This window comes from Triticum urartu, chromosome 3 (genome assembly GCF_003073215.2).
Source record: "Triticum urartu cultivar G1812 chromosome 3, Tu2.1, whole genome shotgun sequence".
Taxonomy (NCBI): Eukaryota; Viridiplantae; Streptophyta; class Magnoliopsida; order Poales; family Poaceae; genus Triticum; species Triticum urartu.
The window spans coordinates 271,024,793-271,045,610 of NC_053024.1; the positions used below are offsets into that span (position 1 = coordinate 271,024,793).

At 41.1% G+C, this 20,818-nt stretch overlaps 1 long non-coding RNA gene across 5 annotated transcripts; it reads left to right on the top strand.

Moving 5' to 3' along the window:
• Positions 1–11,681: 11,681 nt before the first annotated feature.
• Positions 11,682–17,341, top strand: LOC125543798. 5 transcript variants are annotated; one of them, XR_007298783.1, is made up of 6 exons: positions 11,682–12,167; positions 14,420–14,463; positions 14,591–14,734; positions 15,408–15,491; positions 15,777–15,875; positions 16,807–17,341. It is a non-coding gene; the product is annotated as an uncharacterized LOC125543798 (long non-coding RNA). The 5 variants fall into 5 exon arrangements; XR_007298784.1 differs by having other exon boundaries at positions 15,777–15,861; XR_007298782.1 differs by having other exon boundaries at positions 11,683–12,167; positions 15,777–15,827.
• The last annotated feature ends 3,477 nt before the right edge of the window (positions 17,342–20,818 follow it).

A 20,818-nucleotide genomic window follows, 5' to 3' on the forward strand; every position in this document is an offset into this window, starting at 1 on the left:
TGAATTTTTATATAAAAAATTGAAGTTTGTGTGATTTGGATATATAGTTACTCGTATAATTATCTTACCCATACGTTGTTTGTTATACATAGTTCCATGGTTTTGATATCCGTCCCTGTCAGCCCTCGTCCGGGTTATGATTCGGATGTGGTATATTCTCTTTTAAAACTATTCATTGCATTTCATGTTTATGACAAATTATGACCATCAAGTTTACATAGATATTTGTATGTAGGAGGTAGTTGAACCGGAAATTACAACCAACCCTATTGTCGAGAGGTTAAATTTAGTTGAAAGAGAAAACGAGGATTTGAAGGAAAAATTGAAAAGAATTGAGGGGGAGAAGATGGAATTGGAGTTGCATGTTGCCGATGTCATCGATGATCACAAGATTAAGATGGAGAAAATGCGCTTGAAGATTAGAAAGATTAGAAAATATGCCATTCATAGTGAGGCTTGGCATCATTATGCTGTTGCATCAATTGTTACCTTAGTTGCGATCTTGATCGCATTTGTTGTTGCATTTAAATTCTTTAGCTAGAGAGTTATTTTTTTATTGCATTTAAGTGTTGTATGATCTTTATGTATGAACTTTATGTATTGTATTAATTTGGTGTTTTCAGTGTTGTGTATTGAAGATGAGCCGGCAATGGATGTACGATGACCGATGCTCTCCCGAGTTCATTAATGGCGTGCGTACTTTTCTGCTTGCGGCTGAGGCAAACAAGCGGGCGAATGGTTTCATGCCTTGTCCATGTGTTGGCTGTAAGAATGGTCACAATTAATCTACGTCAAGAACCATTCACGTCCATCTGTTTGAGTCCGGTTTCATGCCCCACTATATTTTTTGGACCAAGCATGGAGAAAGAGGGGTTATGATGGAAGACAATGAAGAAGAAGAGGACGACGACAGCTATCCTGGCCATGGGTTCCCTGAATACGATGATACAACAATGAGGGAAGAATCTGAGCCGGTAATGCAGGAAGAAGCTGAGCCGGCAATGCGGGCAGAAGCTGAAGAAGAGGCATCGGATGAGCCCGTTGATGATCTAGGTCGGGCCATTGCCGATGCAAAGAGAAACTGCACAAGTGATTTGGAGAAGAAGAAGTTGCAGCGCATGTTAGAGGATCACAAAAAAAATTTGTACCCGAATTGCGTAGGTGACAAGAAAAAGCTGGGCACCACACTGGAATTGCTACAATGGAAGGCAGAGAATGGTGTATCTGACAAGGGATTTGGAAAGTTGCTGGTAATGATAAAGAATATGCTTCCAAAGGACAACGAATTCCCCGAGAGTATGTACGAAGCAAAGAAGGCTGTCTGCCCTCTAGGGTTAGAGCTGCAGAAGATACATGCATGCCCTAATGATTGCATCCTATACCGCGGTGAGTACGAGGATTTGAACGCTTGCCCAGTATGCTGTGCATTGCGCTATAAGATCAGCCGCGATGAATCTGGTGATGTCGAGGGCGAGCGCCCCAGGAAGAAGATTCCTGCCAAGGTGATGTGGTATGCTCCTATAATACCACGGTTGAAACGTTTGTTCCAAAACAAAGAGCATGCCAAGGCGATGCGATGGCACAGAGAAGACCGTAAGAAAGACGGAAAGTTGAGAGTACCCGCTGACGGGTCGCAGTGGAGAAAAATCGAAAGAAAGTACGGGAAGGAGTTTGCAGATGACACAAGGAACGTATGGTTTGGTCTAAGCGTAGATGGCATTAATCCTTTTGGGGAGCAGAGCAGCAACCATAGCACCTGGCCTGTGACTCTATGTTTGTATAACCTTCCTCCTTGGTTGTGCATGAAGCGGAAGTTCATTATGATGCCAGTGCTCATCCAAGGCCCTAAGCAACCCGGCAACGACATTGATGTGTACCTAAGGCCATTAGTTGAAGAACTCTTACAACTGTGGAATGGAACAGGTGTACGTGCGTGGGATGAGCACATGGGGGAAGAATTTGACCTAAAGGCGTTGCTGTTCGTGACCATCAATGATTGGCCTGCTCTTAGTAACCTTTCAGGACAGACAAACAAGGGATACCGCGCATGCATGCACTGTTTGGACGATACCGACAGTATATATTTGGCTAATTGTAAGAAGAATGTGTACCTGGGACATCGTCGATTTCTTCCGGGCAGGCATCCCGTATGAAAGAAAGGAAAGAATTTCAAAGGTGAGGCGGATCATCGGACGAAGCCTCGCCACCGTACTGGTGCTGATGTACATGATATGGTCAAGGATTTGAAGGTGGTCTTTGGAAAGGGTCCTGGTGGACAACCTGTTTCGAATGACGCTGACGGACGCGCACCCATGTGGAAGAAGAAATCTATATTTTGGGACCTGCCCTATTGGAAAGACCTAGAGGTCCGCTCCGCAATCGACGTGATGCACGTGACGAAGAATCTTTGTGTGACCCTGCTTGGCTTCTTGGGTGTGTATGGGAAGACAAAAGATACACCTGAGGCACGGGAGGACCAGCAACGTATGCACGGAAAAGACGGCATACATCAGGGTCATGCAAGCTATGCTCTTACCAAAGAAGAGAAGGAAATCTTCTTTGAATGCCTGCTCAGTACTAAGGTACCGTCTGGCTTCTCATCGAATATAAAGGGAATAATAAACATGGCAGAGAAAAAGTTCCAGAACCTAAAGTCCCATGACTGCCACATGATTATGACGCAACTACTTCCGGTTGCATTGAGGGGGCTTCTACCGGAAAACGTTTGATTAGCCATTTTGAAGCTATGTGCATTCCTCAATGCAATCTCTTAGAAGGTAATCGATCCAGAAATCATACCAAGGTTAGCGAATGATTTGGTGCAATGTCTTGTCAATTTCGAGTTGGTGTTCCCACCATCCTCCTTCAACATCATGACACACGTCCTAGTTCACCTATGTGAAGAGATTAACGTTTTGGGTCCTGTATTTTTACACAATATGTTCCCCTCTGAGAGGTTCATGGGAGTCTTACAGAAATATGTTCATAACCGTGCTAGGCCAGAAGGAAGCATCTCCAAGGGCCATGAAAATGAGGAGTTCATTGAGTTTTGTATTGACTTTATTCCTGACCTTAAGCCAATTGGTGTTCCTGAATCGCGGCATAAGGGTAGACTAGATGGAAAAGGCACGCTAGGAGGGGAATAAATAATATGTATGAACGGACATTCTCTCACTAAAGCACACTACACAGTTCTACAGAATTCTGCCTTGGTGGCTCCGTATATGGATGAACACAAGAATTTGCTATGCTCCAAACACCCGGAGCGGTCTGATGACTGGATTACACGTGAACAAACCAGGAGTTTCGCCAGCTAGATGCAGACACATACCATGCATGACGCCTCTATTGAAGATGACATGTACTTGATGTCCCAGTTACCATCTTCGAATATAATGACTTTCAAAGGGTACGAGATAAATGGTAATACATTTTACACGATCGCCCAAGATAAGAAGAGCACCAAACAAATCAGTGGTGTCCACTTTGATGCAGAAACCAAGACGGGAAAGGAAACATATTATGGTTATATACAGGACATATGGGAACATGACCATCGACGTGGTTTGAAGGTCCCTTTGTTTCGGTGCAAATGGGTCAATATGACACGAGGCGGGGTAACGGAAGACCCGCAGTACGGAATGACAATAGTGGATCTCAACAATCTTGCGTATGCAGACGAACCATTCGTCCTAGCCAATGATGTGGCACAGGTTTTCTATGTGAAGGACATGTCTACCAAGCCGAGAAAAATAAAAGATAAGGAAGCGAATGCATCCTACGATGAGCCAAAGCGGCACATAGTTCTTTCTAGGAAGAGAAACATCGTGGGAGTGGATGACAGGACAGAAATGTCAGGAGATTATGAAAAGTTTGATGAAATTGCTCCATTCACACTGGACCCGAGCATCCCGTTAAATGATGAAGATTTTCCATGGTTACGGCGCAAAGGGACACACGCGAAGAAAAAGTTTCACACCCAAAAATCTGGGATGTGATCGGCTTTACTATCATCACTTTCTTTTGTGTTTCACACCCAGGAGGGAATCTATGTAATAGTTAGGGTAGTTACGTGTTTTGGCATTTGAAACGTGAAAAAAAATATGTGCAAACAAATTCTTTCATGTCTTTACTGATTTTTTCAGCTAAATTGAATATAATGATAAAACACACTAATATTAAACATAATAAAAAAGAATCACTGAAAAATGTATTTTTAAAGTTAAGTTATTCATAAACTAGTGATTCACACAAATTTCAAATAATTCAAAATTTAAACTATTCAAATTTGAAAACTACCGGCACTAACAGAAAGTTTCTAATTTTTGTACCTAAAGCAAAAATATTCACAAAGAAACTCTAAATACAACAAAAAACAACTAAAAATAAATAAAACAGAAAAGAAAAAACTAAATGAAAAAAGCCCACCTACTGGGCCACAGCGGCCTGCATAGGACTAGAAACCCAAATTATAATTGGGCCAGGATGCAGGCCCGCTAGCCCAATAGGCCCATCAGGGCATAGCAGCAGACGTAGGCCCGGAAGGCCTGCTTAAGAGAGGAGCTCGAGAGAGCTACCGCACTGGGGCTTATAAACTAGTGCGGGCGCCCCTCGCTAGCGAGGTGGGACTAAACTTGCTGCACCGCACCTGCGCCAGCGCACCACCTTTAGTACCGGTTTGTGGCTCCAACCGGTACTAAAGGGGGCACCAACCGGTACTAAAGGGGTGCGCTTCCCGCCGCTTGGCCTGGCCAAAATAGACCTTTAGTACCGGTTGGTGGCTCCAACCGGTACTAAAGGTGTCCCCTATATAAGAAAACACTTCGAAAAATTTCAGTTTCTCATCTCCCACTTCTCTCTGCCGCCGCCCCGTCCCGTGTCGTCGCCGCCCCTGTCGCGCCGTCCCCGTCGACTCCGCGACGCCCCCGTCCTCGTCGTGTTGTCCCCATCGACTCCGCGGCGCCCCCGTCGCCGGCCTGTCCTGGTCGCCGCACCGGCCCGTCGCCGTCCCCTCGCCTCGCCGCCGTCGCCTTGGATCGACCTCGCCTCGCCGTCGCCTCGACCTCACCCGCGCGCGCTGTGAGCCCCTTCCCCGGCCCCTCTCCTCCCTCCAATCGATCAAAGCCACCGCGCATCGACGCCAACCGTAGCGCACACACACACTACATGCACACACACACACACACACTACACGCGCACACACAGACAATTTTTCTGTTTTTAGTTTTTAGTTTTTTCTATTTTTCATACAAAGTTTTAGATGGATTAATTAATTAGATTAGATTAATGTCAAATAGTATATAGAAATGTTAGTTATAATATATATAATGTCAAAGGTTTTTCTGTTTTTTATACAAATGTTATAGAAATCTTAGTTATATAGAAATGTTAGAAATTTTGGAAATGTTAGTTTTAGCTAGATGAATTAGATTAATTTCAAATTGTTAGACGATGATCGATGTTTTTTTAGTTTCTTATATTTTTAGTTATAAAATTTAGAATTTGCATATATGAAATCACAATCCATCATTTAAAAATGTTACTTTACTTTTGCGGCATATAGTATTTGTTGTCAACGATGCCCGGCCCGCATCCTCGCCGTCGACCCGTTCGCGACGACGTCCTGCTTCAGAGGACCCATGTCCAGGACTGGGCTCCGCCGGGCTGGCACTGGGAGGTGCTACCTTCAGGGGCGCGACGCTTGGTGAGGAACCCGGCCCCGGGTCCCGTCGTCGACCCTCATCTCCTTTGGTGGCGTTCGCGTGGGCCACTTTCGGTGCGGAGGGAGCCGGCCCCGCCGGAGGTGGTACGTCGCCGTGTCAGGGAGGAGGACGAGCACGTCCATCGCTACATGGCTGCTATGGACGTCAGGTTCTCCAATACCTGGTAGGTTCTTTGGGGAGATCACCCGAGCTATGATCCAGTGATGGTTCCTTCACTTTGGTTGTCCACCGCCTAGATTACTCTCTAGTATTCGATCTTTATTAGCTAGCTAGCTAGCGATGTATCGGATATATAATATTCGAGATTATATATATTATTCGAGACAATGTATTCGAGATTATGTCTATTATTCGAGACGATGTATTCAGTTTTTCCTTATTAATTGATTGCATCCATGCATTGTAATTTGAATATATTTCTTTTGGATTAGTTGAACAAAACCTATGGCGGACAATACTGGCAGAGAGGGAGAAGAGGCCCTGTTCAATATCATACGCAATCCTCGCAGGCCAGATGATGATCAGAATGAAGAAGATTATGACGGCTCCGAATATCTAAACAACACCGGGAAGGGTGATATGATATTCGATCACGACGACCGAATTGATGAAGTCATGAACTATGAACAAGACGAAGAAAATGTTGATCTTGAAACAACAAAGACCGGCGAGGTATATATATTTATATAAGCAGGCACCTGGTGATCATCACATGTTTTAAATGACTTGAAGATATATTAGCGAATCGATCTTTCTTCTTTCAGCCATCCGGATCGACCAAATCTTCAGGCAACAGGAAACGAGGCCCGAACAAAAAGTTGAAGGAGGGCGTAAAGTACAATATCGAGGCCATCAAACCTAATGGCGAACCATTAGCGCCTAAGAAGATTGCGGACAAGTTCATTCGTCAGTGCGGAGTTCTTATGAAGGACCAACTTCGGATCTCCCTTCAAGAATGGAGAGAGCCAGCAAAGCCACGTCCAGGAGTTACTTTTGTCGAGGACAGACAAAAACCTCTGCTTTGGGAAACGCTCATGGAACATTTCACCCTACCAGATCATTTCACAGATGCAGATGTGGAGGAAGTCAAGGACGCTTCTCTTAGGAAGATGGCAGTTGCATTCAAGAACCACAAGAATCATGAATGGGCCAAGTACGTCAAGGGAGGAACGAAGACTCCAATATTCGAGGGAACACTAGAGAAGCAAAGTGCTCATTGGGACGGTTTTGTGAAATTCAAGGATTCGGGATTATCTAAGGAACGGTCGAGAATAAACAAGGCCAATGCCGCAAAAAAGGATAAGTTCCATAAGCTGGGGCCAGGTGGCTATGCGGTGGGAATGCCTAAGCGGGATAAGTCTGAGAAAGAGATGGTGGATGCAGGTGTCACTCTAGAAACATTGAGCTGGCCCCCCAGGTGCAGGACTTGGTTCTATGCGCATGGGGGGGAGTTGGACCCGAAGACAGACAAAGTTTCAAAGAATGCATGTTTGGACGGAGCCGAAGATAAGCTACTTGTTGCAATAGAAGAGGCTCGATCGGGGGTGTTCCAGCCCAACAGAGAGAACGACGAGCTTATGCGTGCCCTAGGAAATCCTGAACACCCGGGAAGAACACGAGGCATGGGCGCTATTCCGTGGTATGAGGGGTTTTCGGACTGGAACACCGACTACAGAACCCGTGCGAGAAAGAAGATTGCGGAGGAGAAGAAGAGGAAGATGGAGGAGGAGCAGAGGAAGCTAGACTACGAACGCCTTCAAGGCCTAGAATCAGCGCACGCGGACTTGGCAGTCAAATTCCAGCGGCAGCTGGAGCAGATCGACTCACTTAGCCAGCAAAGGGGGTCTCAGCAGCTGCAGCAGCTAACGGATGATCCACCATTGGATAGCACCATCCCGTCCATGTCGAGAAGCAGCGTGGGTTCCGCCCCGGGCGACGCATTGCTGGATAGCTACCCAGTGGATGACATCATGGAGAACACTAACTGCGAGCTACACTTCAAAATGAAGAACATATCCATGAAGGTGGCGGACGCCCTTGCTTTTACAAATCCCCCCAAGGCAACCTTCCATTGCAACCTGATTCCAGCGGGCTATGCTCGTGTCTTGGTTGATGAGGTGGTGGACCAATATTCGGGGCTAGAGCTTGACATTCCTGGAGGTGACGATGAGCACACACTGGGAGAGGCCAACCATCGTATCATCCTATGGATGAAAGGATTGCATCATCTTTCGAAGGCCACAGACACCGCGTCATCCGACCCCTCGTCGAAGTCCGCCACAGAGTCAGCAAACTCCTACTCCTCCAAGTCCACCAACGCGTCAGGCCACTCCTCCTCCAAGTCCGGCACAGCTTTAGGCCACTCCTCCTCCTCCAAGTCCGGCAAAGCGTCAGGCCACTCCTCCTCCAAGTCCGGCACAGCTTCAGGCCACTCCTACTCCAAGTCCGGCACAGCTTCAGGCCACTCCTCCTCCTCCAAGTCCGGCAAAGCATCAGGCCACTCCTCCTCCAAGTCCGGCACATCTTCAGGCCACTCCTCCTCCAAGTCCGGCACAACTTCAGGCCACTCCTCCTCCTCCAACTCAGCCACGTCAGCCGTCTTCGCCACCTCAGCAATCACAGAAGAGAGCCGCCTCAGCTATGGTGTGTAGCGGTACAAGTCGAGGTAGTACTGGAGGTACAGGCGGAGGCAAGCGATTTAAATATGGTCCAAGCCTCGCGCCTCTTCCGCAGAGGCCATACGACAAGTCCGAGGAGGAAAACATAGCCATATCGAAGGCCGAGGTGGAAGCCCATTTTGCACCGAAACCTCCACCGCCGCCAAGGGAGAAAGTGCCTATGGAAAAGATTGACCACTTCATTCGTATGGCTAGAGCACCAGCTCCCAAGCCTGTTGACACAGACTATGAGCGCCACATCAAGAAGTTAAATCGAGCACGTCTATAGAAAGAGGCGAGCTCGAGCTCGAGAAATCAGCTGGCAAAAGGAGCGGTAAAACCATTCCCCAGCTGGGAGAACGGGCGGTGCAATCAATCCCCCCGCTTGTTGTGCCAACAACACATGAGAGTAGGCGCGCCCAATATTATTGTGGGCAAACCGTTAACGTTCCCGGGCTGGGCAATGTGGTAATAATCGAGGAGCATATTGAGCAGGCTGAAACGCTCATGATCACTGTAGGACAACTCCTCGATATCGAGCCCATGTCTTCGACTAGAGAGGAGGAAATAAAACGGAAATATGTCCGTGGCCAACCTTTGGTCGAGCCAGACGAGGTCAAGAAGCTCCCAACGAGAATGTATGAATTGCATCAATGGTACATGGACATTACCAAGATTTCCAATCGAGAGTCCCTCATGGTGAATGTCAAGAAGGATCATTACTACCATGAGAAAGCTGTGACCGTTGAGTATTCAGAAATATTTCAGCTATACAATCAGGACGCACTCGACAAATCTATCGTCAGTTGCTATTGTATGTAAGTGATTTCTTTTTGTAATTTAAGTCTCAAGCTAGCTATAGTGATCATTTTGATCAATCATGACCTGTAATTATCCTCATTATATTCTTTTATGTGGTATTATGCAGGATGAAGATTTATGAAATGAAAAAAGGTGGACGCTATGGCATTGGGTTCGTTGACCCAAATACCACTAATGAATACACATGGAAATTAGATCCATATTACGAAAAAAGTGTAGAGGAAAGCATGCTAGAGTTCTTCAAGCGCCTCAAATACAATGAAGATATACTGCTTCCTTACAACTTCGAGTGAGTCACACTGTCTTGTATTACAAATTCTGTTTTTGCCTACCAGCTAGCTACATGTTTTTGCTTAAATATGCCTGCTTAATTAAGACATGCAAACATGTGTGCATGCAGATTTCACTGGATCTTGTTAATCATTAAAGTTGATGAAGGAACAGTTGAAGTACTAGACTCAGTACTTAACAAAGCAAGTGACTACACCATCGTGAAGGGGATAGTCAACAGGTAATTTCAATCATTATTAACTATATCTCGGCCTATTTAATTAGTTTGTCATTTCCTAATAACAACTATTTAATAACCAATTTATTCATTTTCTTTGTCGGCGGGCAGGGCTTGGGCAAAGTTCATCAGGGCCACTCCAGGCCCATGGAAACAAAATCTGAAATGGTATCGACCCCAGGTAAGTAATTAAGTAATACTAGCTAGCTTCCATCTCTTTAATTATCATGCTTGATTAATTATTATCTGATCAAATTCCATTCTCGTAAAGGCCCTGAAGCAGGCGGCGGGGAATAATCTATCTGCATACTACGTTTGTGAGAACATTCGCATGATGGCGTCCGAAAGGAGCAGATCTCAAAGACAGGAGTGGGTACGTTTGTCAGAACACTATTCACAACTAGCGGGTGCACCCGCGCATTTGCGCGGCTAGAGTAGTTTTTGTTATGTTTTATATTTGGGGCAGTTGATGTCTTCTGTTTGAATTTATGAATTTGAACATGTAGTGTACATAATTTTATAATATTTTTTAGAGCCTCACTATTCATATGTAGTTTCCAATTTCTCTATCTACTCCTATTTTAGTTTGGCCTGACATTTTGTTCTTATTTTTTCTCGCATTAAATGACATTCGTTTTGAATTGTTTATAGTACATCGAGAAATGCTAAAAGTTGTTTATTTTCCAACATGAATTTTGGCATGTAATTTATATATATATATTCCTATCATTCAAAAATGTTTGTTGATTCCTACTAATCTTGCTGATTATCTAATGGTGAAAAATATAAAGATTTGTATCATATCTGATCCTTTGAATAACAATGGATAAGTTTCATCTATTTTCTGGGGGAAGTATAAGTTCCATCTTTTTAAGAGCATTTTTCACCAGCACATTCATGGTTTTTAATGTTTGCATCTGTGTATACCGAGAAGTGTATATATATATATATATATATATAGTGTTGCTATTCATCACCTAGGGTGCAGAATAAGTTATTCTTCACCCGAGGTAATCTTACGGTCGCTTCATAAACAAATTACGTTTGGATTACAAATAGTTACACTCATATTAATTCACTACATAAAATTTGGTATAAGAAAACAAAAAAAATAGGTTATAAGACCATAAATATCGCATTTGTATGTATGTTTTTACGTTTGTAACTTTACATAACATAAAATACTTTTTACGGCGAGTATATATTTTCTTACGTTCTCTTTTTACGTATGAAATAAGACAAAATTTAAGAAACCTAAAAATACGATGCATTGACGTCAAAATAGAGAGGGGGTGAAGGTGAGGGCACCATCTGAACTCAGGGGCATATGCACCCACTTTTCATAAAATGCATTTTAAGCATGTTTTAAAATGTCAAAAAAATCAAAAGAAAATATCATGCATACATGTTCGCAAATATGTGTAGCAGCACAAAGTTTTATGAAAAAATGTCTTTTTGTTTTGCCTCCGCAAAAAAGACAAATTTCAGTGCTTCTAAATAGCGTTTCACGACATAATTTTTTGTCTTTTTTCCACAGGCCACAAAAAAAGTTATTTTTCCGTGAAACTTTATGCACGCACATAGAACATGGAGACGTACCTGTGCAATTTTTTTTCATATTTTTTTAGAATTTAGAAATGTGTTTTTCAAAATGGGTTCATATGTACTCGGATTCATTTATGCACTTCTCGGGGGTGAAGAATAACTATTCCTCACCCAGGATGACGAATAGCGCGACCCTATATATATATATATATATATATATATATATATATATATATATATATATATACACACACACACACCCAATCTTGCATAGCCAATGTATGATGTGTTCCCGCAAAAAGAAAAGATGTATTATGTGTCATGCCTAACATACTTTTCTGCAAGCCCATTAGAGTGAAGATGATTACCACTCCGTATAAATTTTGTTCTAAGTAAAATAGCCGGTAGTCCCAGTCCCAATCATTTACACAGAACTCTCAGCCCTAAAAAGATATCTACATAGAACTCTCTCTCCTTTCCCTCTCAGTAAAAAAAAAGAACTCTCCTCCCATACGATCCCCACCAGGCACCTCATACACACCTGCCATTTCTTCCAATTTGCCGCCGGCGAAGGACGACGTCGATGTGCCCCATTAGGAAACTAATCCTCATGCTATCCCAGATCCGCATGTCGCTTCTTTTCTCCTGATTTTTCTTCCTTGGTGGTGTCACATGTGGCTGGGTGAGCGTGTGGATCTCGGCGAACTCGTCGACTCTGGCAACGCGGTCACGGAGATGTCCAGTGAGAACGCGGGTTGTGCTACTCAAAGTTGTCGTAGCCGGAGTTTCTGGATGTTGGAGCTGCGAAGGCATTGAGGGAGTTCGCGGATGAAGAAATATCTGCAAGACGTGAGTATCTTCTGCGAGTCGATGTTAGTTGTTGCCCTCCTGCTGTCCAGACTTCTACCAAATGTAAGTGTTATTTGAGCCATATAAGTTTTGTTTAAGTTGAATGATCTAGAAATCAGAATAAGATTTTATCTTCCCGTTACTAAACAACTTTTCGTGTGAAATCAGAAATTATACCAAAAATTTCTGTGTGGAGAAGTGCACTTATACTTGTTCTCTGAATTCTGTAGTAGAGAACACAGTAAAGCAAACATATGGATCTGCTGGAATTAAGTCTAACTGAACCTAGCAACAGACCCTTGCATTTAATTATTGATTGACAGTAAAACAAAGGAATTTTAGATGCACTTTTACCGATCTAGGTAACAGAAGCATCAACTTAATGTGAGACATGCACGCGTCTAGCTGCAGGTTAAGTTTTCAAGTTCAGCAATTTAGGTGCGGCTAGTTTTGTTGTTGGCTTCTTGCGTCTTAATTACCATGTAGAGGCACTGCTATATGGTGAACATACACAATGTTATATGGTGCACACACAAATGTAAGGCGTCTGAATTAGCTACACATATAGTTTCTTATCTTGATTATGGAATCTTGTCGGCTAATATGGTTTCTGAGAATCATGTTTATTAGAGTGGTTATTATTCAAAAAAACTTCTGCCCATGCAGAAAGGAAGCTGCATGTACACACTTGTTAACATCTGTATGCATGAAAGCAGTGTATGGAAAAAATAATATGCATTGCCATGTTCTTACTAAGGTCATGATTTACCTCTTCCACATCTCATCTCTTAGTGTCTGGCTATGTTTTTATATTGTTTTGAAAAATTGCCGCCATGAGATCAAGTCTAAACATTGTTCAGTCTCGCCTTATCATCTCGGTTCCTTCGCCTAAACATGTTTTAATTGCATTCCTTGATTACGACAATACAGTTGCAATCATGCTTATCTTTTGGTTATTAATTAGTATGTAACTTGCTCATCTAATAAAATGTAACTACTCATTGAAAATTGCTAAATTATCCTCTTATTTTAATTTACTGGATTCTTTTTTATGGACTTCATATAGAATATCTTTGATTCTTTTCCTAACATTTTTTATTACAAAATTAATTTTAAAACCAATTTTTTGGGTGTTCACCAGATACAATGTTTTCTTAACTCATCTAATGCAGATCCTGTACGAATCTATGGATTTGATATTTCAATTAGTTGGACGCTCATCGCTTCTGTATTCAATGCGCGGTAGGTTGATAAGTGTATGGGATATTTTGATGTGTTAGCTATAGTATTATAGGTGTCTATTTTCTTATTTGTCATGCAAGTATGGAGATAAGCACGCATACATGTATGCTAGCTTTCCTGTTTGCATGCGTGCATGTGGGAGTTGCAAATTAGTGTTGATTTTTTTTTTTTTGCAAAAATAAGATTTGCATTCAATTAGAATCCTAGATAGACAGGGACACATCTCTTCCATGTACGGCATACATGTCTGGGGAAGACTCATATATATATTCATTATTATCCGATAAGGCATTTTTTATTTGGTATAGACCTTCTTGTGTTTTTTCTGCCATGTATGTGCTTTTTATTCCCGATAACAGACCTCTCGTAGTTTGCTCTTTCTAGTTGGTTTCCTTTTCTAACTAATGTCTTTGTATGCGTGTTGGACTCTCCTATACGTGTGTTATCTCACGAAAGTTGGTGTGCCTTTTCTTTTTGAGTTGAAGTTGGTCTGCTTTTTCTAACTAGAATGTGTACGTATGCATGTTGGACTTCCCTGTACATCCTCTCTAGGGAAAAAAAGAGAACTCCTTGTAGATGTGTCAATGATCTACTGTGTACGCGCTCTATGTCTTACGTAACCTTTTCATCTTTAAAGCTCATCCGCTATAATAAGAATAAATGGAGTATATATTTTTAAATTAATATGTACCGATTGATTATCGTCATACAGAAAGGAAGCTACATGTACATACTTGTTAGCATTTGTATGCATGAAAGCAGTGTATGGCAATAATAATATGCATTGTCATGTTCTTACTAAGGTCATGATTTACAAAGAGATCTTCTAAAATTAGAAGATCTCTTTGTATACTATATATATTCTTTGCGCTATCTTCGCTTGGGCACTCTGTGTCGTCAATCAACACCTTTAATCCTTCTGTGTATGTGACTCTTGATAATGCCACATATAGTTGCCCATGGCAGAAGACTTGCTTAGGCAAATATAGGCCCACCTTCTTTAGGGATTGACATTGGCTTTTATTTATGGTCATTGCAAAATAAACTGATAGAGGATATTGCCTTCTTTTCAGCACGAAGGGCCACTTCAAGTCGCTTGGTGACATAATGATTTCAGGTATGTATACCTTGTCACTGACGTGTGTTCCTGTGATTATTTGTGCCTCAATGTACCTTTTGCCCAGCTGTGTGATAGTCATTCTTGTGCCATTGCATAAACTTGCCGCTTGATTGATGTTCCGTAGGAGCATCACCTGCAAGCCTACCTTCAGTTTTAGCTCGTGGATTGGAATTCCTGGGAAGGTCATGTTGTTGAGGAACTCTGCTGGACACATATTCTCCATTGTGTTGTAATTCATTGTTGCCTTGCATACAGTGTCCAAGTATAGGTATGTCATCTCTTCACCTTGTATTTGGCTCATTATGTAGTAATTTATCTTCTCTCAACTATTTCATTCCTTGGACACTGTATTGCTCTTTCTTCGACAAATTCACTGTTACGATAGTTTTGCTGCAAGTTTGGGTACGTGATTTTTACTATCTCTTCTTTGGGGTCTTCTCCTTTAAGTAGAAGTAGGTCTTTAGGTATTCTTACCCAATCATCTGCTTCATCATTTTTTTATCGCAATTTGATCCATTCTGCAAATTCGGCCACATTTTGCTTTTGTATTGGATCTTCTGACAAACTTTAGCCGCATGTTTTCAGTTAGAAAAATATTTAAAAGTACTTCCTTAGGTATGACCTTTGACCGAGGCATTTACTATCTGCTCTCTCTTTCCCTTTGTTATCACTTGAAGTATTTTTCTGAAGTCGCCTTCTAGCACAACTGTCATGTCACCAAATGGCCTTTCGTCACTATTTTGGTTTGTGAACCTTAGAATATCCCTAAGGCTTTTTTCTAGTGCATCGAAGCAGTGTTTGTCATAGGAGCCTCGTCCCATAATATCACCGAGGTTTTCTTTACCAGTTCAGCCAAATGTGATCCTTGTTTTATTTCACATGTTGATTCTTCCATGGTATTTATTGTGGAATCTTGAGTGCGCTGTTCTTCCACCTTATAGGAGCAAAGCTGCAATGCCAGATGATACTACCGAAATCACTTTCTTTCCTTCTGATCGTAGCTTCGTTGTAATTGCTTTCCATAGGTAAGTTTTGCCTGTGCCACCATAGCCTTCTACAAATATCTGTTTTCCAAGTCCTTTCTCAGCTGATTCTATTATTGCATCAAAGGTCATTTTCTAGCCGTGGTTGACATTGCTTATTATGGTTTCGTGCACATTCTTTAGTGCCTCCATGTCGTAGATAAGTTCTTCGTTTATCATTCTGTTCCCAAGTTGTTCAAGTTCTGTAGCATTTCGTAGTTCTATGTCTGGATAGTCCTTTATTGTTTTTCTTGCTTGCCTCATTAGTTTCTCTATCTCCACTTGTAGGGTGTCCATAGTAGATTCTCCCAACAGCGAAGCCCCTTTTCCGCTCCTCAGGTTTTGGTTTCGCTTTTCCATACAAATTTTGATGGTAATTCTGCATAGGTTAATTCTTTTCCCGCCTCATGTATTTTGTTTGCCTCCATCCACTCAGTGAACTTAGTACTCGTGGATCCTGGCCTTCTTACTATCTTCTCTATGTCAGTCGAGTCCGGAAAAATAAGTTCTTGCTCATTTTTAATGTGGAATGGTAGTCTCTCGACTGGTGGATCATGATGGTGTATATCAAACAGGAATGTTTGCCAGCATGCTTTAGTTGTTGATATGTATCTCATCTCTAGGTATTTCTTGATGTCATCATAGTCATTTGCCGCATCTCTTCCCTTTAGCAAGGTTGTTACCTGGTCGTCATCTCTATGGATGTTCTTAAATAGGTAGGTACTTGATTGACCTTGGCCTTTGGCACCACTTGACATTTATGTGAGCTTGGAATTGGCCAAAAGGTTTCCGTTGTAGGGTACGACAAATCTATCGTTGAGCATTGCTCCTCCCTTTTTGATCTTCCTTCCATTATCTCGCCTTCTATATACTGGAAAGCCATCCTCATGTATCCTTTTGGGAAGTGCTTAGTGCGTCTGTTGTCAATCATGCATGATGATTTTGTATTTGACACTCTGCAAGGCCCGTGCATCATGAAATTTTCCACAGTTTCATATCCGTCCGGATCGTCATCTTTGTCTGGGATCTCCGCACCGATTATTTGGTCGATTTGTGATGTTACTTTGCACGTGTATCATATTTAGGCTAATAAGCTCATCGGTGGTAGGATTGACTGAATCCCGTATTCACATTTGTTTTACTTGAATGTTCCAGTGATGTCCCCTTGTATTTAAGTCGCTCAACTTGTTACATGCCATAGTGTTTTGCCTTGAATATTAATAGGGAACAATTTTTCAATTGATACAATATTCATAAAGATTATATCTAGAGAAAATAAGACTGTTAATAACAATTACTAAATTATCTAATGATTCAGGCCAAAAGTGCTTTGGCGTCCCTTCTTCCGATGTCGATTGGAGTAGCTGGGTGTGGCTTCGTCATGCGTTGAGCGTGCTTTGGCGTGACTTCATCGGACGTCAAGTGAAGCGGCTGGAGGTGGCTGAGGTGGCTTTTCGTGTCGACGTCGAGTTGCCTAGTCGCGTGTGACGTCTTTGCTGACTTCTAATTCTTTGGGTGTGTGCTTCTGCGGCCGGTTGTACTCATTTATATATGGGTGGAGGTGTGTGGGTTCAGGTGGTTGTGACCATGGAGAAAGCAGATCGGTCTTTTTTCGTGTCATGGTTCCTGTTTTGGAAGTTTCTCATGTGAGGTCTGGTTAGGTCCAATCGTTGTCCTTATTTGTTTAGATTTCCTATTATTTTTTATTCCTTGACCCATTGATTGAAATATTTTTTTTCTGTTTCTGCGGGCTAGTTGACGTTCGGATGGAACCTATGTGTGTTGTTTGTACGTGGCATGTTTTACTACTTGTACATGTACACATATTTTTACGTAACGTTTCCATATTTTAATCTCAGCCATTAAAAGATAAAATAAATGATCAAAATAATTTAATCTATGTGGACGCACGTAATGGTTTGTTTTACTTCTGTTTTAAGTATATAATAGATTTTTACACCATTATCGATATCTAGTCACACAACTAATACACATGCATATTGATCTCCTTCTTAACAGTTCAAAGAGGTGCGGGAGAAGCTCCTAACAAAGGACCGCATAGAAGCAATTCAAGAGGAAATAGCGGGATTTTTGCTCGATCGGTTCATAGATCCCAAAGGAGAATACTATTACCCGCTACCGCCCCCATGAACCACTTCCAATTGTTATCGTGCTCCGAAGGCACAAATTAGGCTAATGCCACTGGCTCCGAAGGCACCAATTAGGAGGAATTGTAGATAGCTAGCTAATTGTATATATATATATATATAGGGTCGCGCTATTCGTCATCCTGGGTGAGGAATAGTTATTCTTCACACCCTCTCTATTTTGACATCAATGCACCGTATTTTTACGTTTCGTAATTTTTTTCTTATTTCATACATAAAAAGAGACTGTAAGACAATATGTACTCGCCGTAAAAAATATTTTATATTATGTAAAATTACGAATGTAAAAACATAGTGTAAAACATCCATAAAATGTGAATTTTTTGGTCTTATAACCTATAATTTTGTTTTTTATACCAAATTTTACATATTGAATCAATATGCATGTAACTATTTATGTTCTAAACTTAATTTATTTGGGAAGGGATCGTAAGATTACCTCGGGTGAAGAATAACTTATGCTGCACCCTGAATGATGAATAGTAACACTATATACACACACACACACACACACATGTGTGTATATATGTGTGAATTAATTAATGGTGGTTGTGAGACATTCGATGATATATATATATATATTATGATCGGTTCTACTAGAAATTTTATTTATATATATGCATAACGTGTACAATATGTAGTATCGTAAAATACCAGTAAACGAAAAAGAATTAAATGGAAAACACAAAATTAAATGAAAAAGAAATCATAAACCCAACCCCCCCCAACCTTTTAATACTGGTTGGTGTCACCAACCGGTACTAAAGGGCTCCCTGCCCCCGAAGCTGGCTCGTGCCATGTGGTTGCCCTTTAGCACCGGTTCGTGCTGAACCGGTACTAAAGGGGGGGGGCCTTTAGTGCCCACAATTTAGTGTCAGTTACCGAACCGGCACTAAAGGGCCTTACGAACCGGTGCTATTGCCCGGTTCTGCACTAGTGCGCTCGTCCCCGACCGCCACTCATAAGGAAGACAATCAATAAATAAATCATGCTCCAACTTCGTTACATAACGGTTCACCATACATGCATGCTACGGGAATCACAAACTTTAGCACAAGTATTTCTGCAATCCACAATTACTCACTAGCACGAATCTAATATCACCATCTTTATATCTCAACACAATCATACGGAATCAAACTTCTCATAGTATTCAATGCACTTTATATGAAAGTTTTTATTATACCCCTCCTGGATGCCCATCATATTACGACTAAATTCATAACCAAAGCAAAGTACCATGCTGTTTAGAGAGACTCTCAGAATAATATAAGTGAAGCATGAGAGTTCAATAATTTCTACAAAATAAATCCATCGTCGTGCTCTAAAAAGAGATAAGTGAAGCACTAGAGCAAAATTGTCTAGCTGAAAAGATATAAGTGAAGCTCATAGAGTATTCTAATAAATCACGATTCATGTGTGTCCCTCTCAAAAGGTGTGTACATCAAGGTTGATTGTGGAAAACTAAAAAGTAAAGACTCATGGCATACAACATGCTCCAATCAAAACACATATCATGTGGTGAATAAAAAATATAGCCTCAAGTAAATTTACCGATAGTCAAAGACGAAAGAGGGGATGCCATCCGGGGCATCCCCAAGCGTAGGTTCTCGGTTGTCCTTAAATATTACCTTGGGGTGCCTTGGGCATCCCCAAGCTTAGGCTCTTGCCACTCTTTATTCCATAGTCCATCAAATCTTTACCGAAAACTTGAAAACTTCACAACACAAAACTCAACAGAAAACTCACGAGGTCCGTTAGTATAAGAAAATAAATCACTACTTTTGGTACTGTTGTGAACTCATTATTTATTTATATTGGTGTAATATTTACTGTATTCCTACTTCTTCATGGATCATACCCACTGATACTATCCATAGATTCATCAAAATAAGCAAACAACACATAGAAAATAGAATCTGTCAAAAACATAACAGTCTGTAGCAATATGTAAACTTCATTACTTTTGTAACTCCAAAAATTCTGAAACATTAGGACAACCTGGGAAATTTGTATACCAATCTTGTGCAAAAAGAATCTGAGAAAATTTACACTTCTGTAAAAAATAAAAAATATTTTTCTGGGCGCAAAAGTTTCTGTTTTTCAGCAAGATCAAACCAACTATCACCGTAAGCCATCCCAAAGGTCTCACTTGGCACAAACACTAATTGAAACTCAAAAACACATCTAACCAGGGGCTAGACAAATTATTTATGCAAAAACAGAAAATAAAAATATTGAGTTGTCTCCCAACAAGCGCTTTTCCTTAAAGCCTTTTCGCTAGGTATTGATAATTTTAATGATGCTCACATGAAAGATAGCAATTGAAATACAAAGAGAGCATAAAAACATGTGACAAACAGGTTTAAGTCTAAAATGCTTCCTATGCATACGGATTTTATAAGCAAACAAATTATCGAGACAAGCAAAAACCACCATATGCAAGGAAGAAGAAAGAAACAATAGCGATCTCAACATAATGACAGGTAATTTAGTGATATGAAAATTTCTAGAACCATATTTTCCCCTAACATAATAATTAGATGTAGGATCATAATAAAATTCAACAATATAACTATCACATAAAATATCATCTTCATGATCCACATGCATGCAAAGTTGACACCATTCCAAAATAGTGGGATTATCATCAAATAAAGTCATGAACTCTCCAAACCCACTTTTATAAAAAAAATCATAAGATTGATTATACTCCAAAGTAGTGGGATCATTATTTTCTAAAGTTGACACTCTTTGAAACCCACTTTCAATATTATAGCAAACATATTCACCATGAGGCTTAAAAAAATTCAAGATCATAAGAAGCATTCTCACCCCGATCAGGACACATGCAATAAGTAGCGGACATAGCAAAACTAGCATCCCCAAGATTGAGGTTTTGCATATTATTAGCATAATTGAAATTAATAGAATTTATAATAACATCATTGCAATCATGTTTTTGAGTCAAGGAACTATTAAGTATGGGTGCAATAGCAACAATCTCATGTTTAACATAAGGGACTATAGAAAATTCATCTCCACAAATATTGGCATCATGGCCACAAGAATAGCAAGCATCACACTCATCAAGGGAGGGTATCTCAATCAAATCATCGGAATCATAATTATCTATAGATCCATGCATATCATTAGTTTCTT